This window comes from Excalfactoria chinensis, chromosome 9 (assembly GCF_039878825.1).
Source record: "Excalfactoria chinensis isolate bCotChi1 chromosome 9, bCotChi1.hap2, whole genome shotgun sequence".
Taxonomy (NCBI): Eukaryota; Metazoa; Chordata; class Aves; order Galliformes; family Phasianidae; genus Excalfactoria; species Excalfactoria chinensis.
In genome coordinates, this window is record NC_092833.1 from 10,576,006 (window position 1) to 10,599,717 (window position 23,712).

The following is a 23,712-nucleotide window of genomic DNA, read 5'->3' on the forward strand; positions in this document are numbered from 1 at the left end:
CAGTGAACAGGCATCATGAGCATTAAACCACACTGTATATCTTGGTACCCCATTTCATCACCTGCTTTGATCATTTTTGCTCTGCGTCCCTAATTCACGTAATTAATACTTCCCATTCTAAGAGGAGTGACATAATTGACTTACCTCACAATCGCTTCAGAAAGATCATTATTGGCAGTGGGTCTGCAGTCTAAGCGTATGCCTGCCTCTAGATAAGCTAAACCAAACACCAGTGCCTTGTGAAGCAATGCTTGTACAAAGACCAACATAAGCCAGCTGCTTGGGCACTTGTTTTGTGTTCACGTACCTTAAACACACCACCACATTGCATCTCTCGCAGGCTTGTCTTCTTTTCCACCAACCTGTCATATGTATCAGCACTGCAGCCAGACTGCAAACTCTTCATGACTTCCCACTCAACAGCAAATTGCTCTGTGACATCTCCTCTGAACTCCCCATGACACAGACCTTCCACAGTTTGGTCAAACACTTCTGGCCAAATGAGGGGACACTGCAGAAGAACAGTAAAATAAGTCTGATGATAAAAGATGACAGTTAAAATATAACCAGCTCTGCTTCGATTCCAGATCACTGAATGTGTAGATGGTGCCCTCATAGAGAGCCACTAACATTCGTTTGCTTCACATCCTTCACTTTGTAGTATCCAAGTCAGAATGATTCAGGTATCTCATCTCCTACCCTCTACTTGGCTAAAAACATCTGTGTTCCAATATATCTTGTGCAGATGGTGAAAAGGCAGCCATAACATCCTCACTTAAAGTCCATCATAGGATTCATCACAAGGCAAGACACATCAGCACTGAACAAGCAGCATCTGCTCACTTAAAAGAAAATATCTGCAACTATCAAAGCAGCCACGATCCTTGAGATTATTTCAACAGAACCCAAGGTAGAAGCATGGGGAGCCCGATGAGTTACTACAATCATCTCCCTCTGGCTTATAGAAAATTATAACACATTTGATTGGGTTCCTGGTAGCACACATTACTTAGCAGCTTTCCTAAAACTACCAGAAAGGGAATAAGGCTGATTCTGTAGGGAGCATTGACATCTAGAGTTGGAACAAAAGACAGAGCTAGAGGGAAAATATGGAGAAACTGGGGTGTCACATCAGTAATGGGACAGCGTGAGAGCTGCGTGAAGGCCCCAGACCTTACACGATGCTCTTCAAGAAGCATCAGAGCCTTTTGTATATGTTCATTTTACAGACCATCTGCTACTGGCCTGAAAAGCCCACAAAGCTTCAATGTAAGTGTTTTTTTTCACGTCAGTGTAAAACGCAGAACAAGGGACATTTCCAATTGTTTCAACCTCCCAAACAGCTCTGATTTGATTCTATTGATCGTCTTTGCTCAGTGGAGATAAAGCTGCTTTCCACAGATAAACAGAGCAAAAGGACTTGAAAGAAAGGGCTGTAATTAATAAAGCCAGATATTTTTTCCACTAGCAAGAAGCACTCAGTTTTGGAAGGTAATGTCAGTATCTGTAGCCCCCAAAGTACCTCTCTGATCCACTCTGCAACATTTGATTCAAAGCAAGTAAATAATGACTTTCTCACATAATCGTAATACTTGGGTTTACATTCATGTTCTTAGTCTCACACAGGCAGTGTGTTATCTGTCTGAGATCTCCAGACTGGTTTTGGGGAGCATACAGCAACCGTGAAGTGGTAAGATCCAAACCTAGGCACTGGGAACTTGCCTACTGGAGTGCTGCTGCTTCCAGCACAGTGCAGGCCATGTCAAGGCAACAAAGAGCCATTAATTGGGTAGCAGCGATCCCATGGGTTTAGCTTCATTCCTCTATACATCACGTGTTCATAACTGTTAAATTCAGGGATAATTACTGCCCCTCTCCCTTTGTCCTTTGGGTACAGTAGCTCACAGACAGCCTCTGATGACTGCTTACAAACTCCTCTGCTGAGGAGTATGGCTCTCCTAAGGTGCTGGGAATAGCAGTCTTGAAGACAGAACTAAAGACCACATTCACAACATGCCAGAGATTAGTGGCATTTAATGCTATTTTTTTTTCCTCCTCAAAAGCCTCTCTCTGCCTATCCTTCAGATCACTATAGAAAGTAAGTACACAGCCTTGCAAGGTGCCAAGCTACTTCTGTCTCAGTGAAAGCAGCAGTTTAAAGGGCTCTGAAGTGAGCCTTTGCAGTACAAGCCTGACACAATAAATGGCAGTGATCAGCCAAGCACCCCCTAACAACACCCTTACATTTCCCTGCATCAAAGAACAGGTCACCAGGCACTACAGCTTGTCACTGCAAGCTAATTTCAGTTCCCTCTAAGCACTGGGGAATAAACCACCCCCAGTATAACAAATTAGACAGAAACATATATTAGGAATTTGCTGCAGCTTCAGCCCTCAGTGCCTTGTACAGCTTCAAGAGTAAACAAACAAGAACTGCAATTTGCACCGTTTACTCTGATTTTAAGTCAGAGTTCGCTTTGCCAGCCAACAAATGATGCCTCCTCCATTTGTCTTCATGAAAGCTAGCCATAGACTAGAGGAATTGAGACAGGTTTTTTTTTGTTTGGGTTTTTGGGCATTTTTTGTTTTTAAGTACTAAATGAGCCATCTGATTAGATAAATCCCTTTGCATGAGTTTTTTCTTCTCCATAAGGAACCAGGGATTTCACAGCATTTTTTACATTGCTGGTCTTCCACCTTTACTCTTATATAGATTTAGCCCATATCCTCACAGGAGTTAGGGGAACAATGAGATTCACCTGCTGGTGAAAATCACAGTACAAACACCAGTGAATGAGATCAAACTCATTGGTGCTTCTTCTTCCTGTTATCCTAAGTCATGAAGTTCTCGATCAGATTTGGGGTTGTTAAAGCAGAAAGCTTATGATTTTCTCAGTCATATAAAAGCTCAGTATCCCAAATGAGATTCCAAATCCCAAACAAATCTGAGCATACATGAACTCATGAATAAACTGCTGCAGACTTTGCTTACCCTGATAATGAAGAACTTCCTCATGGCGTGCTGCTTTGCACAAGACTTGAACAGTGATTGCATTTGGAAGTCACAGGTGAGGACATGGGACTCCCAATTGAGAGAATCCAGAATTTTCTTATTATCATCTTCAGCATGTTTCTCTTCTAATTGCCCCATCTGGAGCTCTTGGGTTGTTTTTACCATCTGACATTTCAAAAGCCTAAAAACAAGCAAAACAACCCTTTTAAACAACCAAAATGTTTGATCAGATCTTTTATATAAATGAAAAGCTAGTGTATGCCAGGCATCTGAACTTGGTAAAAAATAAATGAGTACTTCAAACCCACTATTGTTCTCAAGGTCCCTGACCTTCAAAACACCATTCTATTCTATTTGTAAACAACTCTGACACGACAGAACATGTGAATACCACTTCACCCTTTGGTAGCAGCATCTATCCCAAGACCTCAAAGAGCTCTGTAAATATTAGCTAAGACTCATATGCCTCTAAAGAATTACTCTTCTACAAATATTAGCTAAATCTCATGCCACACTACTCAGCCCATAGGAGGTTAACACTATGCTCCAAGTTCAGAAGGATCGAGTGTTCTGGTTAAGGTTACTCAAGAGTTTTGTAAAAGACTTCAGCAATGGAAATATGAGCTTCTAAGACTTACATATGTCTGCGCTTCTAGAAGCCAGTCCAGACTATCAAGCAAGTCTGCATTTATCTTTTGGCCACTCTAATATCAACTAGATCAAAACTGTACAAGAGAAAACAACCTGATTACTCACCTTTAAGTCTGATAGGCATTTGTGCATATCAAAAGGAACCAACAAAAATGAGGCCTCAACTTGCATTTAGCAATGAATACAAAGTGGTGCAGGGGTCAGAGCGTGAACACCACACCATTATGGTGAGCAGTGATCAACTTGAGATGAACTCACCCAGACTTCAGGCAAAGAGCAGTTTAGTGCAGTCAGACCAGTTGCTAGCCAGTGAAGGACAAACTTAGAGATAAGGCCATAACAATGTCTACAGAGTAAACAGACTAAACTTCCTAGGATGACTCTTTGGAAGCAATTTATTTACAGGGCACTGAAAAAGTGCTTGGCTTCCAGTCCTGTCTCTCTTTTCTATCTTTTGTAAACAGCTATTTATTTAATGGAACTTTTCAATACCTCTTGTCAAAGAACATCACTCCAAGCTCTGTCCAGAACCACATTTTGACGTTTATTTTCATTCCCTTTGTGCTACGTTTCTAACAGAGGGTAGGTACACCTTCCCTACACCTTGCTATAGGTAGCCCGGACTTACCACCTTTTTACTTCTGAGTTACCACAAGAAATTCATAAGCATTACAAAGCTGAAAGCTCAAAGCCTGAGCACTGCAGAATGGAAATACAAAATAAGTTATCCAAATATGCTCTTCTTGATGACAAACAGCAGCATACTCCCATTAAAAAACAAAAACAACAACAAAAAAACTAGTTAAAAAAAAGCATCTACCTTAAGGGGTGATGCTACTCTATACTAGCATAAAACCACACCCAGTTTAAGATTATATAATTGATGCCCAGTTTATTAATATATATAAGGTGTTGGTTGTTGTGGGTTTATTTGCTTTATCCAGAATTTTCTCTTGTGTTTTATGCAACCTGCAATTCACATTGTTGCATTTAAGCAACAACGACAGCATGCAGCGTGAAGTTAAAGTTCCTCAGGTGCTTATTGTTGGATAGAAGAGGCTGATTCACATGGGTGTTGGCCTTTCCACAACACATTGCTGACTCTAGGATTGCACTGTGACAATTACACAACACTGATAATGAGCGTTCCCAGAGTCTTAGGGCTGCAAAAGCAAGAAGAAAAGGTCAGTGGACAGCTTCATGACAGCCTACAGGTAGCGTCTCTGTCCTCCAGGAGGGAAAACTATTCTTTACTATTGTACACTTAAAGTTGCAGGTAAAAATGGAGAAAAATAAACAAGGGCTGTGGCAGCCAGCCAAACTCAGAAGGAAAACAAAATCCGCATCATGAACTTGGGGTGGAGTGGGCTGGTCCAAACAACAAGCAAAGTGATGGAGTGTTACTCCCAGTGCCTGCATCTCAAGACCAGGTGCCTTCCTGGGTATAAAACAGAACCCGCAGCTTTTGGTACAAGGGTCACTGCCTGATTTGCTGATCTGACTTATGAGCAGCCTAGAACAGCCAGTCCCAGCCTTTGATACAGTGGTTCAGAGCAAGCAAGAAAAACAAAATGAGAAAAATCACTCAGAACAGAAGAGACCTGAAACTTGTTTTCCTTACTCTGTGACTCAAATCACTAGCAGGAAAAGAGTTCTTCAATCAATAGAAGTGATTTTTCAATCAGCAGAATGGACACACAAGGCCAAAAGGGTTGTAAAACCCTTCTGTTCTTAAGGAGAAGCCTGTAGGACTCTGCTTTGAATTGAAAGGCAGCCAGACTCCATCTTGTCAGAGGTCTGCTGGAGATGATGCTCTCAGATGGTTTCTCTGCTCACTTCCCAGATATTTCAGCCTTGTCTCTTGGTTATTATGTGCCCTTGCTCCCATCCCTTTACCATCTCTCCATAATCCAGGTATGCAGTTAAACACAATGCAATTCTCAACACAGTTTGCAACTTTCATGCTTTCCAATGGCTTGAAATGCTCCTGAGGCAACACTGTGGGTCGGTCTCAGAGTCCTGGAGTTTCCTTTTCCCAAGAAATAGGTTGGACACTCTCCAATAGGCTCCTGCAGCTCATGATTCCCTGCTGAGGAACTGCTCTCAAAACTTCTCCTAGAGAGCGTGATGAAAAGTCTCCATCTCCTCATGCTGTCCTATTGTAGATGGTGCAGAGATGCACTCAGCTGAAATTACCCCCACACAGGGCAAAGGGAGGACAAACCCCAGCTGCTGCATCACTTCCCACAGCCCCAGGGACTCCCTTTGTGTCTCCCAGAGAGGAACGGGCTCTGCAGGCTCCCACCTCCCACACACACAGCTTACAGCCCCAGGACCACAGGCAGGTTAACATCCTGCAGAATAACCACGTGAACGTAGGCTAAGACACTCCTTACCCCAAAATGCTTTATGCTAACAAGAAAAACAAAAGATAAAAATGAAGGGTTGGCCTTAACAAGTGCACGCAGTTAATCCCAGAACCTGGGGCTTTTGTTGCAGAGCTACTCCAAGCTTCCCAGCAGATGCTGATTTTCTAATAGACCAGCAGGGTCACCACACACCTGAATGTCTCTTACTTCCCATAGGCTGTGAGCACAGCCGGGGAATGCTTGGAGTTAGGCAACCTTGCCTTGGGATTGGGGTGAACAGAGAACGAGTTTGTGAGAGTCTTCATACCTTTCAATTTATGCCACACCACGGACTTCTTTTGAAGCAGGAGCAGTTGCACAGCTTTCTCATCTTTACTTTCCTGCTGCCCCATCCAGCTGTCCACCAGGAGGTCACATCCTCTCTCAATTCTTTGCTTTACAGCCTACTCCTGCTCATTTCAAAGGAGCTGCCAGTGTTACATTCTTTTCATAGAACCCCAGGGAACTTCTAACCTCAAAATTAAGCAAAACAAAGCCCTTTGAATATTTTCCAATTAACCTGAGATTGACACTAACGTTTTTCTTTCAGTGCTCCCACTACTTGAACAATTGGATTTCTTCTAAATGCCCCAGCTGCCTGGCCTTTGGCAGCATCAAAGGTTTTAAGTAATTCTTTTCCCAGAGATCACTCCGGTTTTAAAACAGTGAGATCCTTTTCTGCAGAGTTCACTTATAACACTGCTCTTCTAGGTTGTGTCATTTAGCAGCGAAGATCAGAGAAGCTTTGCAGCAGCACAAATCCAAGGAAGATATCAAAGAAGAGCCAGAACAGCACGTTTCTTATATACTAGCAATGAGGGCAAGCTAACACTGCTGAAAGTCTTTAGGGTTTCAGTTTGCTCTCAGTCTCACAGGATAAATATCCAGAGAGAAGCAATGCTGTCATGACAGAGGGCTAGTTCTGAATCTTCAGAGCCAATAGGGAGTGCAACTGCAGTGCCATAAAAATACAAACACTTGTAATACATGCAAAAGACTGGAGGTACAAGGCACAATCCTAGTCTGATGCTTGCAGAAGCATGCCGGCGTCCAATAGACTGCAGGCATTGTGGCCCACTAACCAAACTTCATTCGAGCTGATGGCAATGGTGGAACATGTGACCCAGCAATGCACACACAAACTCTCACTCTGCTGGAAGTGCAGTTCTGCCAGCAAAATCACAGCTGGATTCTGCACAACCCTAAACAAAGGGAGAAGTCTCCCAGCATGTAGTAAAATAACAGCACTCTTGCAGATACAGTTCCTAGTGAACAGCCACTACGTTAGAGACAATATTGCCCACTGTCACTTAGGTAAGGCCTATATAAAAGTTCCTGCACAGAATGCCAACGTGTCCCAACTGTGAAGTAGGGAATTTCTGAATGTTTTCTATTCATAAGCCTGCAAAAAAGCCTCTGAAGAAGGCAAAATTGTCACCCACGCTTCACAGATATGAAAACCAAGTACAAGAGCCAAGCATACCAGCATACCCTCCCTTCTTCCTAAACCACAAGCAACAATCTTTTTCACCAGCTACTGGAGCCAAAAGCCTCTGCTGGAAAAAGGAAGCTGACCCTTGCCTAGAACCAAGCAGCCACAAGATAGTAGCCTGAAGCCCATACAGTGCCTTCCATGGCTTTACCTTGAGTTTTTTTTCCCTCCAGCACATCTCTGGGGTCCTTGCTTGCACTCAAGAAAACATGCTGCGCTCTGTATACTCAAGAAGTTCACCTTCAATAAATAATCCAAGCAAAGGGAGCCAGTGCTGGCACAGTTGCACGGGTTGCTGCAGGGAGAGTTTGCAGCAATGTCAAACTCACCTTTGCTGGTGGCTGCTGCCACTTACTGGGAAGGAATCCAGCCCCCAAAGGGGAACACTTAGGAATATCAAGAGCCAAGAGCAATTTCACCCCCATTAACTAGCATCAAATATAAAGGACATGTTCCAGTACAAAGCAAGCGGTCATTACCTCCTTGAAAGGCCATTAAGAAAGTTCTGGGTTTTAGGGCCCTTCAGTGATAAAATGGAAACAGATAGAATGATTTTATTTTTCCAAAACGACTGCAGGATACAACTAGTAGCACCAGAAGCACTCAGATTTCTGTCTGGGAGAGTCCTATGTCAGAGGCACGTTGCTGGCCCAATCCAAAGAGACAGCAGTGAGACCCATGGGCAGTTCTATTGAGGGTGTAATGAAAAACATCCATTTGCACCCCCTTCTTGACTTTAAAAATATAAACTGCATTCATTCTCCCTATCCTGATAAAAGAAAATGTGACAGGTCATTCTGAAAGAAGAGCAGGATGCAAGATTACATAATAAGACATCAGAGTGCTGCTGACACCCTCAAAGTAGCCAAACAGGTCCACATAACTAAGCTGGGTGATGGCAGCTTTCAAGTCCAGCCCCCTCACATTATTCATCTCATGCAGCCCACAGTATATTTAATTGCATTGGGTCAAGGTACAAGCCTAAAACCTATTTGCAGGATGCTGTTGAAACCACAATTGCACTACGAAAGGCTTCCATAGCAAAAGCGATCCTTCCCAACACCGAATGTCAGAGGATGGAGGAAAAGGGATGCAACCACCTCGAGGCCCTGTCTTCCTGAAAGGTGGTAGTAGGAACATGAACTGTAGTAAGGGTGATGGTGAAGATCAACAACAGTGACAGCTTGGATGGAAACACTGAGATTTCAGCTCAGTTAGCCCAGAGTTGATGGCAAAGTTCAGACTCATCCTGTGACTCTTCAGACCCTCTGTGACCAGCATCTGTATCATACCTCTGCAACCAGCCTCCAGACAACACACAGCCTGTTTTCCTTGGGGCTGGCTGGAGGAAAAAAAAGCTAGTGGAAGGGACATGCAAGTATGATGAGTACTCACAAAGCATGAACAAGAGATCAAGAAAATTGCTGGCTGACTTTGCTTCTCCTGCAGATGCTCTGTAAGGCCTTTTGCAAAACATCTGCCTTCCTCTACTTCTGCATTCTCTCTTCCCTGAAGTCATTTGTTCCTCTACCTAAAAAAATGCAGGAACAGAAGTATTTCCCCCTCTTCCACGAGCCAAATACACCAAAGCATATAAGGAAGTCATATACCTAGAGGAGGAGGCAGTTTCTCCCTTAATTTCAGTTTCACCACCACATGCTCCTGGTGCAGTGTTGAAGCATGAGCATTCTGACAAAATCTGGATCAGAAACCAGCCCCACTGCTAAATAAGTGCTAGTAGCAGTAGGTAAACAGCCCTTCATTCCATCCTACTCCCTGAAAGGCTGAGCATGCCAGAAAAGACAGCACAGACTCTCCAGAGCAGTAAATAACCATGTAGGCAAAGCAAACAAACATTTGAAGCTCCATATGGCAGAAAGCCTCTCTTTCTGAGGGAGGGGTTGAAAACAGTTTTGTCAGAAAGTAGGAAGTTTTCTCCCCTCCCCTCCTCCCCACTTCCCCAGCCCTTCCTCTGCTTGTTTACTTTGTTTCCCTGATTCTAACCAAGTAAGAGAAAAAAAAAATCTAGTATTTGTGGAACTGGGCTCTTTCTGTTCAACTCTGGCTGTGCCCACAGCCCACATACTGGCTTAGTAAGATTTGCCCAGTCTGACAAAGTGGTTTCTCTAGCTTGAAATAAAACCATAGTGATTTTTACACTACTAAAATGACTGGCTCTTGATGGGACTAGCAATTATCTATGAATTCCAAAGAAAGAGCAGGCTGCATGGCACAGCAGGGATGCAGGGGCTTTCTGAGCTCTTTGCTCTGGCTCTTCAGCCTCTTGAAACAGTAAAAATAAAATCCCACAGAGCATAACTCTGAGAATTTTTACCTGTCATATGTGCAGAGTTGAAGGAAGCTTGCTGTTAGTCTCAGCTCAAGGAAGAAGCAGCATTCAAACTCAGAAATGTGCTTTCCAGAACACCAGCTATGAGAGCCCTTGCAGAAGGCGAGCGCTTAATGTAGACCCCACTACAGGGCATCTGTGTGTCACTTTCTTTATGGGACACACTTGCATAGTCCCAGAGATTAGAGGAAGGTAGATGGTTGACTTACGTTTGATTTAGGAGGAGTGGTTGCTTTGGGACTAAACAACCAGATCTTATCAGAGAGGGTCTGGAGCCTGCCATTCCAATACCTGGTATCAGGAAGGCTCCTTGGACAGGGGCTGTGAGAACAGATGCTGACTTCAGCCAGGCAGCATGAAAACAAACCTCAGCAAAAGAGGCAGAAATGTCATGAAATAAGAGTTGCTTGGGAAACTGGGAGAAACAAGCTCTGAAATCTCGACGCTTCTAGGAGACACACAGAGGGATAACTGAGCAGCCTGAGGCACAGCCAGCACAGGGTTGCACGAGGGCTAGCTGAAGGTCTGAGTGTGGCCTGCAGCCTGGGCCAGCTGGAGAAGGAGCAGCAACACCTCTGCTGCACCAAGGGAGCTTCCAGGGCGGCAAGCAAAGCCTGTCAGCACCAGCCATGCCTCTGCTTTCTGTTTGTCAGCTCACTGAGGTCTGGCAGACAGACTCACTCTTTGCCATCTGCCTGCACTAGACCAAGGGCCCCTCAGTGCTAATCAGGGTGAGACAGGCACAGGGAGGGTAAGTGGCAAGCCTCTTCGGACCGAACGTGTTGGAAGAAAAGTTTGCCTCGAATTGAGCCTCTGTCTGGGATTAATTCAGCTCAAATTTGTAGTCACCACAGGCAGCGGGGAAGCTGCAGTAGCTATTAGTGGATGAGCCAAAGAAGTAAAAGCAATCACGGACAAAGCATTGCCCTTGACCTCTCCAAAAACAGAAAGGAGTCAGAGTGATACAAATTAAAAGCAACCACTGGTCACCAGCAGTAGCCAGGCCCCGAGGGCTGGCCAGCAGCAGGACAGTCTCACTGGCCAGAGGCCATCTACCAGAAACAGCCCTGGCACAGGGTGTGCAACACACCCAGCCCTACAGCCCCAGCCCAGAGCTGCCTGCAAGCCTGTGGGGCTGGGTGCCCTTGGGCTGTGGTGAGGGCAAGGAGGAAGAGCAGTCCTACCCCAGCTTCCCACTGTCACCATGATGCAGGGGGCAGAGAAAAGTGGCTGGATTACTTCCTCCTGCCATTGCTGCTGCAGGTCCTGGCGTGGGTCTGTCTTTGGCTGAGGGATCTGAGCAGCTGAGAAATCCAGAAAGAAAAAACTTTGCAAAATGAAAGAAGGGCACTACACGGTGCAGACAGGGAAAGCTCACCAAGGAAGCACCTAAGAACAGCGCTCAAGATGATGGATAACCTCACTGCTTTGAACTGCCTTGCCTCTGTCAGTGCCAAGAGGCGATTCCCCACCTGAAGACTGGATGGTGGTTCCACCGTGCCCCTGCGATCCCTCCCAGCGTGCCATCGCCTACTCGGACAGGAGGTGGCAGCAGATGTCTGCCTTTAGCTTCCAGAGGGCCCAGGAACATCTCCCGGAGACAGCCGGGTACTCGAGGTCCGGACACAGGGCAGGGGGTTCTCTCAGAAAGCAGCTCTCTCCATTAGGATTACTTTTGCCATCCTTGCATCGCTGGCGCTGCAGCCCCCATCTGATGTCATACATGCATCATGGTACAAAGTGCCTTGTCTCAAATGTGGATGTTTAAAAAGAATAAAAAAGAAAAAAAAAAAATCAGCTCGATGGTGGCCTCTAGGAAGCTCTGATTATTATTGATTAATGCAGGATATTGTTGGCAACAGGAGATACTGGGAGCAGCAGAAGCCAATGAAGAATTTAACCAGTGGAAGAGCGAAACCAAGAGTGAAAGCAGAGGACAGAGGTGCACTGCCCAGGTTGCATCTCTCAGCAATCAGGAATCATGCTCAGATAATGTCATATTTGTCCCCTAAACCAACTATCAACCTTTGCTAGAATAAAACTTTTTCTGAAGTTCCAAAACTATTAACTTCTATTATTTTCCAACACCTCCATCTGCCAGCTTAGGAAATACCAATGGGCAACCAGACCAGACCAGCTAAAGAAGTAGTCCCAGGAACCTGCTCCCCCTGGATTCCTAGGGCACCTTTTGGATGTCTAACGCCTGAAGAACAGTTGGATTTCAGTGTTCCTAAATCACCTCTCCAGGGCAGCAAAGGAATTATCAGGACTGGCTACCAGCATTCTGAAACAGCTACACAGAACAGCATGGACACCAGCAAGAGGGACAGACTGGTACAACACTGGCCAGACAGCAGCTTGAACCCAGCCTTTCATTCTGCCTCTGCTGCCTCATGCCTGGCTCACTCCAGCCTCTGTCCTCATTCAGATTCTCGTTTCACAGCAGTCATCATCCAGACAGTGAACCACAAGCTTAGCTTTCTCCTGTAGAACCAAATGAAACTTGATCTTTTGGGGAATGCAGCTGTGATTTTTTGAAGTTGCTCCTTCAATCAACCCTTTTTATTTTTATTTTTTTTTTGACCTTATTCTCACATAATATCTGACCTTCCAGCAGAAGAGATTCACACAGCTGTCTGTTAGACATGTCAGAAACCAGAGAGCAGCTTCTGTCAGCTCAGACAAAACAGACCTACTTTCTAGGAGAGAGCTGTAAGAAACAAGATGGATCCTAGAAAGCAGTACTGACCGAAAACTCAAGAAGTCACTCATATTATCCCCAAAGTCCTGAGATGATCATCTGCATTTACCTCCTGGTCTATTTTTAGAAGCATTCAGCATGAAAAATTGTGTAATTTTGTTCAGAAATTGATTAAATATTAACTCTCACTCTCAGGAAACACTCTCTCTTGTCTGTTCTGAACCACATTTTCTGTTTCAGGGTTGGACGAAGACTTTTGGCCCTATTCACAGGCCACATGTTTCTCTTTTCAGCACCTGTGTATATTTTCTGAAGGCTTTTCACAGTTCACTGGCTCTTCATCTACAAAAGAACCCTCAGAAGTTAGAGACAACTTGATGTAACAGCAACTCAGATCTGTTCAACTTCACTGATTTGCTTAGAACCGTTCAAGTATTACAAGTAAGAGGAAGCAGATCTCCAGCCTTCCTGCTCTTTAGAAGCAACAGAAGCCACATAAAACAAAGCAAACCATACTTTTGGGTTCTTTCTTTTTAAACCAGATGTACAATCTATTTATTGAAGATGGTATCAGAGTGGAAGACGTAGGCTTGCCTGCTTTACAGGTTACTATGGAGACATCCTTCCCTTCATTATTCTGTAAACAGACCATATTACACAGAAGTGAGAAGTTCTTATTTTTGGCCATTCAAAAACTGCCCATGATCAGAGTGTTTCACATGCTATGAACTAACAAACATCTCTGGTGAATCGTTTTGTTTCATCCTAAGTGTAGTCAAGGGGAACTAGGCTGACCAAGAGATGAAGGTCAAAGACGCACACTATACAGTTCTTCTATTAAAGTCCCATCAGAGAACTAATGGCTTCCCTTCCTGCTGTTTCCAAAAGCTTTGATATGCATCCCCAGAATAACACAGAAAAATCCCATCAGGCATTCTCTTCCTCAAGCATGTTTCTAAGGAATCATTGTAATTTACTTTGCACTGTGTCAGAAGAGGACAACCAGTGATATCAAACAGTTGATAACAGCTGCATTGTCTATTGATTCTCAACAGCCTTTAGGTCACATCAATTTTTTTTCCCTTTTTGGATGAATACAAGTAATTGGCAGCCTATAACCTCTTCTATAGTCAATACTATAGGATCACTATGACATATGATCTGTGCATCTCTAAAAATTTCAATCTTCTTATTTCTCCAACACCCTCTCAATGCCCAAGGTGTAGCACCTGTTAACTTTGGACCTTAACATTGTTTTCTCTACACCAGCTTCTTGATTGCCCACTATAGTTTGCAGAAACCGCAGGAATTGTCAACTGTTTCTATTGCTTATGCTACGTGTATTCCTGTACAGATCTCCCAGAAATAAGAAGTAGAAATACGATAGTCAAAGCTGCGATGATAGGTTAAGATACAAATTGCATGAGAAACAGATAGCACTCAGCAGGACTTAAGTAGAAGCAAAACAGTAAACAATGCTGTGAAGGTGGCTCTGCCACAAAACGTTGGCTTAGTCAACCAAGATCCATGTTACAAGTCACATACCCAGAAGCCTTGTTTGATGATCTTCTTTTGAAGGGATGGTCACAAACAGGGCCACCAATTAAACAGGTATCACTCCTATCAAAGTAGCACAAAACCTATGCATTTTTGGCCAACAGAACTGCTAAAACCATCAAACTGACCACCAGCAACAGGAGGAGGAGGTCTCCATCAGACACCATATGTCTGCAAACCTCTCACTCTACAGAAACAGCAAGTGGGGCAGGGATCTGAGTCAACTGAAATGAACTCTGCCAGACTGAATCCACAAACATTTGAGGGCTGAGAGCTGTAGGTATTTCCCCAGTGCACAGTAATATCAGTGCCAACAAAACCTTGTGCAAAGCCTCACAGACTTTGCCTGTCCTCATCCCAGGGCACCAAAGCACAGGAGCAGAAAGAGTCCAGCACAGACAGCCTACAGCCTCTAATGATAGGGCCTGAGGATATAGGTTAAACACACAGAAACGCCTCTTCACAAAATAATCCTACCTTCTCTCTCAAGATGCAGAGAGTTTCTGCTCAGTGATTTACTTTGCAAAACCACAGTTATTCCAATGACATTTTTTCTTACATGGAAATGTGGATGATTACCAGAAAAACAAATAATTGGGATGGAGCCCAGTTGGATATCACCGAGGGAACTAAGCAAGTATGCCTTGTGGAGGAGGAGAAGAGTTACACAGTTAGGAACTGTCTGTTGTCACATTTAGGCTAAACATGACAAGTATGAGCTGCTTGTCCTCCTGCTACCAAGCCCAAGCTAACCACTCACAGTCAGGAAAAAATTGACATCCAGGTTTTCTCAGGGAAGAGGTTTGAGCATATGACTTGGGAAGTTACTTGGATATACCTCTATTCCTGCCCATGTTTGTGTAAGCAAGTAAACACACGTGCTTCCCCCCCTGTTGTAGATGCTAACGAGGCTGAACCTTGTAGTACAAGCATATAGGCGGTAGCGGGGCTTTTTCGGGATGTGACGGTGATAGTAAACCAGCCTCTTCCGTCCCCTATCTAGTGATGTACTTTGGGCGTGCGCATTTCAAACGTGCCCTAGGGGGCGTAGACGAAGTAGTAAGGTATATAAGGTATTGATTACTCCTAATAAACGCCATTTTGCCACCTTTCTTGATGAGTCACGGTGGTCCTTTTGGCCCTAGCGAGGGTTTCGCTAGCACCTGGGCAAGTATGGGGTTTGGATTATAATTGTGCACGGCAACACCCCCCCCCTCCCATAATATTTTTCAGAATTTAAACCTGGACCAGAATCATTTATTGAACTGCATTTTTATCTCCTTGGATTATATTTGGATTAGTCACCTCCTGAGGGAGATGAGATGCACTGTGGTATACTCTGTTCTCACAATGGAGCTTACTCTCATTCTCACTGGCCACAGTAACCAAACACTGCAGCAAACTACGGCTCAAAAATGAGACCCTCTCAGGTCAATCCTCACATCCTTAATTTAAGTAAACAAAACAAATGAAGGTGAAGTGAGGATAAATGCATCTATTTTCTATCCCCACATAAAGACAATTAGTTCCCTCCATATGAGCACACATGAAATATTTTGGCCATCTGGAGCTGAGAAAGGATCAGAATCTACCTCATCCACCAGCTGGTCGGTCCGGGTCTTTGCCCTATCTACAATTTCCTGGGAAGAAGCTTCATTACCCAACAGCTTATTCCCATCTTTCTCACAAGTTTCCCTATAGTTGTCCCCTTCTCACAGTGCTAAAGTATTATGGGTCAGGACTTTAAAAACATTCCCCAAATGGTTTTGTGAATATTAGAACCATTGACAGCCAGAGTCCAAGGTCAATAAAATACAGACTCCTAAGTCTTAGCTCTACCAGGAAAAATAGAGGAGGGTAATGAAGAAAGCAGCAGCTACTTTCAACAGGCACATTATTCTTACTTAAAGATAATACTGCCAGGAAGCACTTTGGGATCCTGCAGTCACTCATAGATTCAACCACACAAGATTGAATCTTCCAGGATGGAAAAGTAGCCCGTGGTCTGCTGCCACAATCTGCTCCAACATCTCAGAACTTCAGGTTGCTGTTATCACTCCTGAGATTCTGACAGTTCTTTATATCCAGCTCTTCCGAACACCCAGATACAGGCCAACATTGAAATAAGTTCTACTCATTAGAAATCAGAGAAGCCTCTAAGAAAAAGCAAGCATTAAGATCAAACACACTTGATTGCTTTTCTCTGATCTCAGCCCAGCAGCTTAACTCTAGGATTCTTCATGTACCAAAGGCTCAGGACACCAAGTGCAAATCAATGGTTTTACAGGTAACAAATAACATGAACATGCATGAGATGAACAGATGCTTGTGGTCCTAAGGGTGGGAATAAGCCAAAACTGCAAGATATGACTCAGATACCCATGCCCCTGCTGGCCCATAGTGATAGATTTCTTGCCTCAATTCCAATTTGCCTCAGATACAGATTGCATCTTTTTCACTAAGGCCAAAGCCCAGTGAGCCTCGGGGAAGAAGAGCCGAGGACATCCATCAGAGCTGACAGTGAGAAAACACCATGAATTATTCATAACACTCAAATAGCAAAATTAAAATTAAACTACCTTACAAGACAACGGGAGATATGCTAACACTGAAGAAATTCCAGGGCTTCCTTCGTGCACTGTATGGCAAGCTGTAGCTGGAACGAAATACTTAATGGATAAAAGCATTGTCTGTTTTCTCTGCGGATGGATAGATTTCTTGTTTTGCCTACATCTGATACCAAAGCTTTACATAACTGTCGGCTTCATACCCCAGGCTATCCTCCTGAATCAAAATCTCTCCCACATTGGTAACAGAAAGATAGACTGCTTCTGGCTTTTTAACTTGTTAATTATGAACTCGCTCTTGTTTGATTCTCCTTGTCCCCTTCTCCCTGTGCAATACCTGCCTTGGGAAGTACATGGCTTTTGCATCAGTGTTCCAGTCAGTTTTCTGTACTTGCTTAGAAGGCTGTCAGGGCTAGTTTTCGAGGTATGGTCTCCTTTGATGGCTCCCAACAAGCACTGCTAGAAGGCAGCCAGTTCCTGAAATGTATTTTACTCACTTGTTTTTTTAGGGTTCTCCACTCTGCAAGGACTGACAGTGTGGTAAAGAGAGGCACTCCAGACTGGATTTAATGCTACCATATGCTAGACAGAATGAGAACCCATACTGCAGGAGAGCAGCCGGTACATTTCCACGTTAACAGAAGCCTGATTGCAAATTACATTTAGTCTCAACAGCTCAGTTCACTGCACACAGATGCCATGGGGGACTGTAAAGTTAGCAAGATGTGGGGGAGTATGGCTGAATTTTTTAAAAAGAGCCTTGGCTGATAGGATGCCACAGACATTTGGAGCTGATGCCATGGAAGAAAGCTGCTGCTGCATTTGTTCTGCCAGAAATAAATAATAAGAGTAATGTCATGAGCTGTTAGTCAAATTACAAATTCTTGCTAGGCTGGTGATTATCTGATGATACAAACAGCAGTATCGGCACCATCAAATGCTGCTCTTATACCTTGACAGGCAGCATATAAAGTGTGTCAAAGAAGAAGCATTCTCTCTTTCAAAACAGTGCAACACCAGGCAACATGGACTCCCTGTTGGGGCACAAGGTGTCTCCCTGGGCTGGCTGAAAAGTGCACCTTTCAGCCCTTAGAACAGACTCGGTGCAACCAGAGGCATGAGGAGACTACATAACTTGGGCAGACTTTTGTCTCAGCTCATGGATCTGCTCAGAGCAGGTGGTCAGTGAGGGCTGTGGCCTCTGCCCAAGGCCCGTATCACAAAGATACACAGATCAGCTCATCCAGATAGGTATTTTGATGAGTAGGCTGAACAGTGTGGCCAAGGTCTTGTTACTCATCTGAGCTCCTGGGACACAGGTGCAGGGCAACATAAACATGCCCAGCAATGTATTAATTGATTAGTACAGAGGATTTCACACTCCAGAGCTAGCAGGACAGCATCAAAGCACAGATCACCTGAGCACTTTCAAATATGAAATGAAACCATGGGTACCTAAGTCCCATTTGTAAACACAGACCCTGCGCTGCAGGATAAATGCCCTGCTCCATGTGAAAAAGGTGAGACCTCTTCATTTCTCCTCTGCCTTACTCAAAGGAAAACATCTCTCAGTTCAGCTGCTTAGATCAGTGCTGCTAAGTGAAGCAGACAGCCTCTCAAGGCTCCTTGTCCAGCATGACATCTCTATGAGGAATTCCAACATTCCTGAAGAATAAGAAAAAGCTTTCCCCACCCCCACCATACAGCCTGCAAAATTCACTGTTGCTGAAGGTCACTAAGCCAAACACTGCAGCTGGGTCATTTTATAGCCATTAATAATCACTGTAGCTTGGAGAATGAAGATAAAAGCAATCTAAATCCTGCTCTCCAGGACACAGGCCAATCTCCATCAGAGTCACAAAGGAACTGCTCCCACACACATTGCATAAGGGACTGCACTGTCCACCAGGTGCACGCAGGGGTTCCTTTCACCCCATCATGTGTTACCAGAAGCAGACAGGAGCCTTATGCCACAGGTGAGTGATCATCAGCCAGTGCTCCAGCTTGTTCAGAGATGAAGGCATTCACATAATTACCTAAAACTTAGGTATTGGTGAGGTGGAAATAGCTCCCGTGTACTGCCTTATACATGAATAAAGCACTGTGGCTTAGCAGTCCCCTGGGGTTCTGGCTTTACATTTCTGGGCAACAACTTCACTGCTAGGCAAAAGGCATTTTTTAGACTCTTCCTTGAAGCACATTCCCAGGAATCAAGCATCCAAATGAAGAAAGTCAGAGAAGCCAGCCTCCCAGGAGATCTTTTAGTAAAGAGACCCCACACTGCAGGGGGGAAACAGTGCCCCCAGCCATAAACTGGTTTAAGGAGGAGCTTGGGATTTTGGGCAGTAAGTACAGAAGCACTCACCAGGGGACGGATGGGCACTATAGGCATGCTGGCAGACTGCTCTATGTCTAGGACACTAGGTGGTTTTAATGGGGAACAAGGATAGTTTACATTGGGCCACTAAGCACCAAGCTTCCCCAAGGAATGCCTTTTTCCCCACTCACAAAGCATACTAAGTACATTAGTCACTTGTCTAGGGATGATCAAGGACTAGGACAAAGCTCCCAGGCACCGACCTTAACACAACAGTGCAAAAGCAGGAGACAGAACACATACATATTCTGTGAAGCCCAGACATTCTCATGCAAAGTCCCAGAACAAAACACAGCAACTGACACCATGGGTAGAAGGCATCCAAGTGCCCCAAGTTGTTTAAACAGCCAGATAAAAGCTTTATGTGGAAGAAAGTGCTCTGGAACAGGTAGCATCTGGGTTAGCCAGCAGTGAGCCACAGAACCGGTGGCCTCTTGGGTGCCGGCACAGCTCAGCAAATTAAATCACACAGTAGATATGAAAGTGACACCTGATTCCCACCTGGAGCTAAATGTCCTCACTAACACTGTTCTATGCTTCCAGGCAGCCGTGCTTCATCCTATGAAAGCAAAGAAGCCCTGTGTTTTAATGCAGCTCTTGGTTTCAATTTTCCACTTTTTTTTTGTGCGTGTTAAATAAATTGGTAGAGACTGGGTTTTCCTCAGGCTTCTTTATCAAGCAGTTGACTCCTTTTTGTTTTGTACTTACAGCACCCCATTTGTTTGTTTGGCAATCCGAGAACTAAAACGATGCCAACAGTACATGGATGCAATACCAAGTTTAGCGGTCAGTTCTCATCAGCTCTTTCACTCAGTCACACTACAGTTCAGGCATAATCACAGCTTTCAGAACTCCAGTAAGATATTCAGAAGAGATATCACCCTGAAGAATGCTAGCATTTACAAGAGCAAGCTGCTGTCCTGAATTCCATGGAGATCTCCTTTGGTATATCTTATCAGTGAATAAAGAAACTAAGAAGCCTCCAAAATGAATGTTCTCCTAGTGATGGCATCCATGGTTATTTCCTGCAAGGAGCCATTCCTCCACTTTCTAATCCCATTCATCAGCCTCACCTTCATTGTCATCACACTTCCTTGGTCTTCTCCTGCACTGCTTATAAGTGACGCTTCAGTGGGCTTGATGTGAATACCCAAACCAGTCTGAAATGCCAAAGACCTTGAAGGCTCATCTGTTCATACTGATACCAGCAGCAGAATCCTTCCCTGTTTCTGTAAAAGGAGACTGCAGAAGGGCTCTCCCTAGATCCCTAGATTTAGAGAAGATGAGTCTATTATATAGGGGACTGTTGTGTTTGTTTTTGTGACATCTACTATTAAAACAAGAACTGTGTAGCCTATGTTCAGTTTCTCCAAACAAGCTGTTAAGATATAAATTTCCTACTCTTTGGAACAAGGCTCTGAAATCCAACTCTAGTGCTGTGGTTGTGAGTACCTGCCAGGTCTCAGCCACATCCATCTGACTGACACAACCCTGGTCACACAATAACCCCACTTCAGATGGCAGAAACAACACCAAAGACAGACCTGCTCAGCCTCACCAGTATTTCCATCTCAGTAGGGGAAGTCTCTGGAGGATCTGATGAAAGATTGTTTTATTAGTAGTATTCTATTTGAGACAAACACACAGCTTCCTATACATATGTGACACAAGGCACCAGCTTAACGCCATGGGGACCAGGTGAAATCCTTTCATCCTCTGAAGTTCAAGATGGTGCTTTAAAGCATGGAACTTGAAGAGAATAATTAAGCTTATTTCTGCTATTAGCAAACAATTCCCAATCCTGTTTTTCCAAAACCACTGAACCAGCGGTTCAGCAGTCATCTCACAAACACATACTTTCCAAGGTGCAAGCTGCCTAGTTATGCTCTAAGGCATCTTATATCTCCAGGGAAAGTCACGTCATCCTAATAAAAGCCATCTCTGTGAGGACAAAGCTAAGCAGGTGATGGAGCAGGACATTCCTCCTGGGACAGTCTCTGGCCATACACCAAGGCAACAGAGGTATGCTGTCCTTCATTGCCCTATGCATACACTGAGAGCTCTAAACATAAATGCAGCTAGCCAGAAATTCAGTGGACAGCTAAAGGTTAATCTGCACTTGTTTGATTGTAAAGCACCTGAGATATGACGACAACACGTTGGCACGCTGTAATAGCAACATATTATTAAGTACCTTCTGTCCCCAAAGGCTAAGACACTTAAAAAAATAATAAAGCTAATGCACATAATAGCCTGTGTCTTGTTATTTAAGAAATCTCTTCCCGGCATCGGACGTCGACACAACGTGTAAATGCACTTTCTCCAATAACTATGCACAAGGAGCAGCTTGACGGACTGCCAGACAGCACAATGACTGTTCTACCTTAGCAATGTACAGAAGATGACATGTTCCCTTTAGAACTAATTGCTTCATTCAAAAGGAAAGAAAAAAAAAAAAAAAACACCGAAAAAACACACACAACCTTTTACAAAATCCTAGCCTGGTCTCTTTGCTTGATGAGTAATTTCAGACTCCACATTGAGGCTTTTGTTTGTTGTTGAAAGACAGGGACAGAAAAGTGTTTTGCTAAGTCAATTTAATTTTCGTACTTAGTGAAAGAGTTCAGGAGGGTATTTCTCATTTTATTATTTGAACATCTGCATTATACATTCTGCTGGGCTTTCCCTTATGTGACTCAAGGCTGACAAGTTCAGGCTGTAAAACACAACCCTTTGCATCAGGTAAATCACCCTACACCCAGATCCCGTTATAGCTATTGACACAGGCCAAGTTATGCATCTGAAAGTCAGAAAATATTCTCAACTTTGTTATTACTCTTATTGTGCATTCTCACATAGATAACATGAAAACACTTCCAGAAGCACTCGCAAAATTCACAGCATTCTTAGTGTCAGACTGCTTCCCACCTCCTCACACTAAAGAGAAAGACAGGAATTCCATTTCTTGCTCCTTCAAAAGAGAAGCCGTTGTAACGACTTCAGACAAATCAATGCCGTTTCCAAAGGAATTTTCATTTTTCTCCCCCCACTTTGAAAAATTATAACAATTTCACAATGAACCCTAGGGAACGAGCTCATGAAAATGCACAGAGCAGACAGCATGAGGAAAAGTCTTTGGTTATATATTTCAGGAGGCAGCAAATGGGCCTCTCTGCTGCTCTGTGAGAGTAATTATGTATGCATTTGCTGTATCCCATAATCATCACCATCATGGAGATGACATCTCATAGCAGAGTTGGGAATCTGCCATTCCCAAAATCATTTTTTGTTTGGAAGGAGAAATTATTCTAAATAATGTCTGGGGAGGATAGATATAGGAGAGCATAAATTTGAGAGTCAGACTCTACAGCCATAATCCTATCAACTAGCTTTCTAAATAATTTTATTCTATCATTAACTCAACTCCACATTTGCAAAATGGTAATGCATCTGTCTCTGACAGAGTCCAAGGCTACTGATAATTTCTCTGAGATATTATGATCTGGTGCATTTATGTGAACTAGTCAGATCATGTCTGCATGGAGCAATTCCTATGGACTCTGTGAAGCCTTGGCCAGATTTGGAGGGGTAAGGGGATGCTCTTCATTGTTTTATCCTGGCACTTTCACTTATTCCTTATGCCAGTAGCCTTTTAACATGGAGAGCGAGTGCTGGTCCAACTGCATGCCTGACCTCAGATTAGATCATTGCTTCTGGAAGAACTGCATTATATCAGGCATCAAGACCTCATTAATAGTCACAGTGGGCAAATATCACAGCACTCCTTTGCACGATATTCCTGCAGGACTTCAGCTTTCTGATTTCACACCAGTTTTCCACATGCTGGAGCTTTGTACAGGCTGAGTGGGCTGATATGAACCAGTTTGGAACAAACTGGGCTTGATCAAAGGCAATTGTAGTTTGAAAAGGGTTACTCAGAAGTATTCCTTAATCCTGACGTTGGGACTATGTTTTTGCCAATGCTTGTCTTAATGCACTGAAGGCTCAATCACTAAATTAGCTATGAGCCCAACACATAAAGATCAGCAGTCTTTGATTCTATCCTACCTCAATGAGTAGCAACTACTTGCAAATGCAAAGCATATTCTCCAGGTGTCCTGTACAGTACACGCTGTGCAGAAAACCGCTACCAAACTTCAAGCTAGGATAAATTGCTGGCTGGACAAGAAAGCAGCACTTACCCAACAACATGATGTCACTTATGCATATGTGGGAGGAGGAGAAAATCTTGATTTGTTCTGGCCATAGATGAGGGCACAGCTTGAAATTAATTGATCGTGGGTGCATTCAAAGTAACAGCCTGATCCAGTTCCAGCAAAATCCAATAGCAAATCTTTGGTGCATAACTACGCTGAACGTGCCAAACTTTCTTCCCAAAGACTTTAGCTCACACTTAATTTTGCAGAAGTGATGAGACCCTCTCTCACCTTGCTCAGGGAGTTTCTCATTAGGTGTTTGTTATGAGCTCTAAAGGAGTTGGGGAGAAGATAGGCTGATATTTGAGAAGTTTTCTTGGTTGTAATTCTCAGCAGAGAGAGCCAAGTTTAGATGAAACTTCTGTGAAGATTATTCTTC

The 23,712-nt window shown here is 43.8% G+C and overlaps 1 long non-coding RNA gene across 1 annotated transcript in view; it reads right to left on the reverse strand.

Annotated features, from left to right (window-relative positions):
* Positions 1-313: 313 nt before the first annotated feature.
* Positions 314-23,712, reverse strand: part of LOC140256359 (uncharacterized) — a 30,535-nt gene continuing 7,136 nt past the window's right edge. The window contains exons 2-3 of the long non-coding RNA XR_011904690.1: positions 2,993-3,194; positions 314-511 (exon numbers count right to left, since the gene is read on the reverse strand). This is a non-coding gene — a long non-coding RNA (uncharacterized lncRNA). The remainder of the gene's footprint in view (positions 512-2,992; positions 3,195-23,712) is intronic.